The sequence below is a fragment of the Octopus bimaculoides genome, chromosome 21 (assembly GCF_046866305.1).
Source record: "Octopus bimaculoides isolate indiv1 chromosome 21, ASM4686630v1, whole genome shotgun sequence".
NCBI lineage: Eukaryota > Metazoa > Mollusca > Cephalopoda > Octopoda > Octopodidae > Octopus > Octopus bimaculoides.
Genome location: NC_142948.1, coordinates 32,501,336 through 32,508,835, shown reverse-complemented (window position 1 = coordinate 32,508,835; position 7,500 = coordinate 32,501,336). Strand labels below are relative to the sequence as shown.

Genomic DNA, 7,500 nt, shown 5'->3' with positions numbered 1-7,500 from the left:
TCCTTTCAAGGTCGATAAATTAAGTACCAGTTGAGTACTGGGGTTGATGTAATCGACTCATCCTCTCCCCTAAAATTGCTGCCCTTGTGGCAAAATTTGAAACCATTATTATTATCATCATTATTATTATTAGTGCCATATCACGCATACACACACACAAAAAAAAGATTTTGTGGATTTCTTTGTTCCACAACATTCCAGGCAATAATGTCTCCTTAATGTTGCACTATTTCTCAACAACAGTGAAGAGCAACGGAGTTATCAGTAAGGGAGAGATAGAAATAGAGAGAGACAGAGATACAGAGAGAGAGAGAGGTAGAGAGAAAAGATGCTTTTCCTGCAGTTATATGACAAAGAGCTTGCAAATAAAAAGTGTCACATCACACTGTGTAGAAATGAAACAATAAAATGAAACAATAAAATTTAGAGAATACATAAAAATTCCTATCCTCAGAATAGCACTTTTGTTGGTAAACATTCCTAAATGGTGTGAAACAGCAAGAGTTGGAAGCAAATTTCAATATAAAATATTATATTATGTCATTCATGTGATGCCACAGTCCTTCTTCCCCTGCCACCGATGGACTGTTCCCTCCTCAAACCCTGTAACTAAACTGCTTTGAGCTATAAAGTTTTTCTCAATTTTTTTTTTTTTTTTTACCTTTCATGTTGTCTCTTTGAAAACAAAAAAAAAACGTAACACTTTGGAAAGTAACATGTAAACACTGTATTTATTTAATTAATTGTTAATTATTTAATGAAAAAAAAATAAAAGTATTTTTTTAATGGTTCTTCCCTCTACAAAAACATGTACAAACACATGCAAGAACTTGTGTATACATATACATTATTCGAAGTGTATGCACACTCGACATTAATACAAGCACATACACATGAATACGTGCATATACATGGATATACATACACATAATAGAAGTATGTGCACATATATACATGTTTATACGATACATACATATGCACACACACATGTAGATACATTGTTAGCAGTATATGCACACATATACACACAAACAAGTACACATGTGCATACATAGATTCTTAGAAGTATATGCATACAGACACTAATACAAGTACACACACATACACACAAACAAGCTTATCACACACACACACACTCAAGCACGTATGTACACATACACTCAAGAACGTATGCATGCATACACACACACACTCTCTCAAACATATACACACAAACTCAGGCACACACACACTCACTTACCGAAGCACATGTACACACACACACACACACACACACACACACACATTCAAGCACATGTATGCATACACACACTCTCAAACATATACACACAAACTCATACACACACACTCACTCACTGAAGCACATGTACGTACACACACACACACACACAGAGTCTCAAGAATATACACATAGACAAGCTCAGACACACACACACACAAACATTCTCAGCCGCACACACACACACTCACTCACTGAAGCACATGTCCGCACACATACACTCTCTCAAGTATACACACACAAACAAACACACACACACACACACACACATACACATTCAAGCACATGTATGCATACACACACACACTCTCAAACATATACAAACAGACTCATACACACACACTCACTCACTGAAGCACATGTACGTACACACACACACACACACACACACACACACACACACAGAGTCTCAAGAATATACACATAGACAAGCTCAGACACACACACACACAAACATGCTCAGCCGCACACACACACACACACTCACTCACTGAAGCACATGTCCGCACACATACACTCTCTCAAGTATACACACACACACACACACACACGCACACAAGCACAGATGAACACATACGCAAACACCTTCACTTATTTTCTCATTATTTATTCAGTTTCTGTCAGAGAAATTAAATTAATGAATTAGAAACACAAATGAAAAAAATACTGCCAAGATTATTACTTCAGATGACTGTTTGAATATTGGTTTTATTTTTGGTAGCCTCTGGGAAGAATTGGTAGCAGAAAACATTTGAAATTTCTCCCCGGAATCAATAGTGAAATTATTATGAAACACACACAAACGCAATTCATCTTTCTCTCTATCCATCTTTCTATCTATCTCTACCTTTCTCTCTGCTTGTTGAGCTGTTCTTGTGGCAAAGTGGTTAGGGTGTTCGGCTGGCTCACAATTGTATGGTCACGTGTTCAATTCCTGGTATCACATCGTGTCCTTGAGCAAGACACTTTATTTCACAATGCTCCAGTCCCACTCAGCTGACAGAATGAGTATCCTTGTATTTCAAAGGGCCAGCCTTATCACATTCTGTGTTATACTGAAACACCCCAAGAAATATGTTATGGGTATGTGTGTCCATGGAGTGCTCAGCCACTTGCACATTCATTCTACAAGCAGGCTGTTCCACTGATCAGATCAACTGGAACCCTTATTGTTGCAACCAATGAAGTGCCAATTTCTTGGAGGTTTTTTTTCTTTTGCATCATTAAAATACGTTAATTTCTCTCTTTATAATTTGTATACTTTATCCAATCAGCCTGGAGTATTTAATATATTTCATGACAGGTAAATATCTTTCATCTTTTTGGGGTTGGTAAAATAAATACCAGTTTCACACTGGGGTTGATGTAATCAATTTAACTCCTCCAAACAAATTTCAGGCTTAGTTCCTATAGCAGGAAAGATTCTTTCTTCTAGGGACATCTAACTCACATATATCACAGGTTTGATCACAACTTCAGTCACAATGTTGACCACACTGTTGGTTACAATGTTGATCACAACTTTGATCATAATGTTGATCACAACTTTGGTCATATTGTTGATCACAACTTTGGTCATAATGTTGATCACAACTTTGGTCATAATGCTGATCACAACTTTGGTCATAATGCTGATCACAACTTTGGTCATAATGCTGATCACAACTTTGGTCATAATGCTGATCACAACTTTGGTCATAATGCTGATCACAACTTTGGTCATAATGCTGATCACAACTTTGGTCATAATGCTGATCACAACTTTGGTCATAATGCTGATCACAACTTTGGTCACAACATTGATCACAACTTTGGTCACAATGTTGATCGTAACTTTGATTTCAGCTTTCAGAATAATTCTAACAGTCTCCTGAGACACCACAAGGTGGTAAGGGTGGTTACGAACAGAAGACCTAGAATTGGTAACTTGATTCTTCATCCATTTGGTTAATAGCTTCTATTCCTACTTTGGTATGATGCTGCCACTCCAGATGTCTGAATTCTACTGTAACAGCAATGATGTAAATGTCAGCTGATTCCAATAATTATGGTTTCCTGGCAGTTAACAGAGAGTCTGTAGAATGTTGGGTTCAAGATTTTAATGGAAGATATCCAAATTTCATGAAGTATATTGTCATCTATATATGTATACAAAAAACTTCAGCACTTTGCAGATTGTAAACATATTTGTCTTTCAGTTCTACTGATGTGTGTGTGTGAGTGTGAATCATCGAAAAAATATGGGTACACATACATAAACATACAAACGTACACACACACATATACATACATACACATGCACGCATACACATATATATATACATACACACATATATATATATATATATATACATATATATACATATATATACATATACATATATACATATATATACATATACATATATACATACACACCATATATATTCATACATATATATGCACATATACATGTTATATTACATATATGTATACACACATATATACATGCATATATGTACACACGCATAAATACACAAATATATATATACATATATATATACATATATTTATACAGGTATACGCACATATACAGGTCCTTTTCTACTCTAGGCACAAGGCCTGAAATTTTTTGGGGAGGGGACCATTCGATTAGATCAATCCCAGTATGCAACTGGTACTTAATTTACCGACCCCAAAAGGATGAAAGGCAAAGTCAACCTCGGCAGAATTTGAACTCAGAACATAAGAACAGATGGAATACCGCTAAGCATTTCACCCGGTGTGCTAATGTTTCTGCCACCTTGACACCATACACACATATGCATGTTATATTACATATATGCATACACACATATATACATGCATATATGAACACGCATATAAATACACAAATATATATATATACATATATTCATACATATATACGCACATATACATGTTATATTACATATATGTATACACACATATATACATGCATATATGTACACATGCATAAATACACAAATATATACATATATTTATACATGTATACGCACATATACATGTTATATTACATATATGTATATACACATATATACATGCATATATATATACACACATAAATATATACTAATAAATACAAGTATGTATATACACACACACACACACACACACAATATTCAAACGTTGAATCATACTGAAAGAAATGCAAGGATTTTTCTAAGCTGTGCATGATTTTTTGGCTAAATCCTGCATTCATAGAGTTTACTGGAGAATCTGTTGAAAGATTTCTTTCATGCTAAAATGTCACAGGGTAGATTGTAAAGAAACCAAACCAGGAGATTCCAGACAGATAGGAGCAGAGATTTATAATGGCAAGTTTATGTATATATTGGGTTGGTGAATAATTATTGCGGCTTTTTTTCAACAAGTTTTATTCAACAAAAACAATACTCTTTTACTCTTTGACTTGTTTCAGTCATTTGACTGTGGCCATGCTGGAGCACCACCTTTTAGTCGAGCAAATCGACCCCAGGACTTATTCTTTGGAAGCCTAGTACTTATTCTGTCGGTCTCTTTTGCCGAACCGCTAAGTTACGGGCATGTAAACACACCAGCATCGGTTGTCAAGCGATGTTGGGAGGGACAAACACAGACACACAAACATATACACACACATACATATATATATATATATATATATACATATATATACGATGGGCTTCTTTCAGTTTCCATCTACCAAATCCACTCACAAGGCTTTGGTCGGCCTGAGGCTATAGTAGAAGACACTTGCCCAAGGTTCCACGCAGTGGGAATGAACCCGAACCATGTGGTTGGTAAGCAAGCTACTTACCACACAGCCACTCCTACGCCTATAATATTTAACAAAAACATTTTTAAATGATGGTCTGACCATCTGCCAAGCAAATGGGAAGCTGAAATTGAAGTAGATGGTGAATATTCTCCAGAATAATCATTTAAAAATGATTTTATTACATGTTGTTATTGGTTTTGTTGAATAAAATTTGTAGAAAAAAGCCACAATAATTATTTACCAACCCAATATATATAGGAGTAGAAGTCTATTTTGGGTGGATTATATAAATAGGGGTTGCGGTTTATATTGGGGAAGTTTATATATTGTATCATGTTGGGGTCAAGAATTTTGTATGTGTATATGTAGCTGTGTGGTTAAGAAGCTTACTTCCCAACCATGGTATTGGGTTCAGTCCCACTACATGACACTTTGAGCAAAACACTTCTGTTGTAGCCCCGGGGCCAACCAAAACATTGTGAGTAGATTTTAATAGATGGAAACTGAAAGAAAACCCTTGTGTGTGTGTGTATGTGTATATATAATATAGACAGACAGATAGACAGACAGACAAACAGACAGACAGACAGATAGACAGACAGACAAACAGACAGACAGATAGATAGATAGATTAGACTGACAAACAGACAACCAGGCAGGCAGGCAGGCAGACAGACAGATAAATAGACAGGTAGGTACATAGATATAGATAAAAGATCCAGTATAGGTAGAATCCAGGGAGAGATAAACATCAATTTGATACACGACTAAAAGAGCTCCCAGTAGTTTCATGCTTTTATGATACTTTAAATTGGCATATTTATAAAATACACCATGTATTTCAAAGTAAGCTTTCAGGTTCTGTTTGTGTGCTATATAAACAGCCTGAGAGTATGTTTGGAGATACATGGCATGTTTGATAAATATATCAAGTCAAAGTAGTAGTAGTAGTAATAATAATAATAATAATAATAATAATAATTCTTTTTGTTGGAAGCACAAGGCCTCAAATTTGGGGGAAGGGATTAAGCCGATTACATCGACCCCAATGCATAACTGGTACTTATTTAATCGACCCCCAAAAGGATGAAAGGCAAAGTCAACCTCGGCAGAATTTGAACTCAGAACATAGCGGCAGATGAAATACTGCTAAGCATTTTGCCTGGTGTGCTAACGATTCTGCCAGCTCGCCAACTTAATGATATTAATAATAATAATAATAATAATAATAATAGACAGTGATAATAATTTATAATAATAATTAGTACCATCATTATAACACTGCGTCAGTAATTTTGACTGGAATAGTATGTTCAGGTATATTTAAATGAAGAAAACAGAAAGACAAATTTGACTTTTATGGCACTTTACCTTGGAGGATAAAGGGATATAAATAATTACTCCAAGGCACCACGTTTGGTGCTCGACCGATTTTTCCGACCCACAGCCATCATATCAACTGAACAGCATGTTTCATTTATATAATTGTTAGTCATACTGGAAGTGAGTGATAATTCAAGCTTCAGGAAGACAATGACAACAACGACGACGACTACTACTACTACTGCCACCACTGCTATTGTTACTACTAGTTCACAGTTTTGAATTAAGACCACTTAAAGAAAACTGAATCACTTCACAAAAAGAAAAAGACTAATGACCGCAAGAACTGCTGCCAAGTTGAATGACAAAACAAACTTCAGAAGATTGAGCTGAGTCACTTGTTTAAGATGCAAGAGAGTCATGTGTTTGCATGTCTGACCTGTCGGATCTTGTCAAACTGTCCAACCCAGAATTTCTGCTGAAGCAGTTTTTGCTTCTTTCACTTCTTTTAGAGAAGGAAAACGAACATCAGTTACATAACAGTTTTGACCTAAGCAACTACCAAATTACCACAAAACTATGCCCTTGTGGCAAAATGAGAAATCCTTTCCTATGATGAAATATCCATTTATTATATTTCATCATATTTCATGTTATATATATGTATATATATATATATCATATTTCTTAGGAAGTATGATTTATTTAAAGTGAAGATAAACATCCAGTTTGATGTATATTTGATCTACGGCACTTCAGATACTGTTTATAGCCTTAAAAACATGGTTTTGCTTCCAACAGTCTCTCAGCTTCAGCAACAAATGCACGTACAGAGAGAAGAATCCTGTAAATATATAGGCAGAAGAGTTATGTAAGATTATATGATGTTTGGTCATTTTTGGGGGTGTGTTTGTTGGTGAGGTAAGCAAAGTATTGGGTTATCCAGAAAGTTGTCCGGAAAGAGTAAGGCTCACAATTTTGAGGTAGTGGGTAAGTCATTTATATTGACCCCCCGTGTTCAACTGATACTTATTTTACCAGCCCCTAAAAGGGTGAAAGGCAAAGCCGACCTCAGCAGAATTTGAACTTGGAATCTAAAGCTATACAACATGCCACTAAG

At 35.6% G+C, this 7,500-nt stretch overlaps 1 protein-coding gene across 31 annotated transcripts in view; it reads right to left on the bottom strand.

Moving 5' to 3' along the window:
• Window positions 1-7,500, bottom strand: part of LOC106883233 (ras GTPase-activating protein nGAP) — a 567,079-nt gene that overhangs the window by 212,710 nt on the left and 346,869 nt on the right. The window lies entirely within an intron of this gene.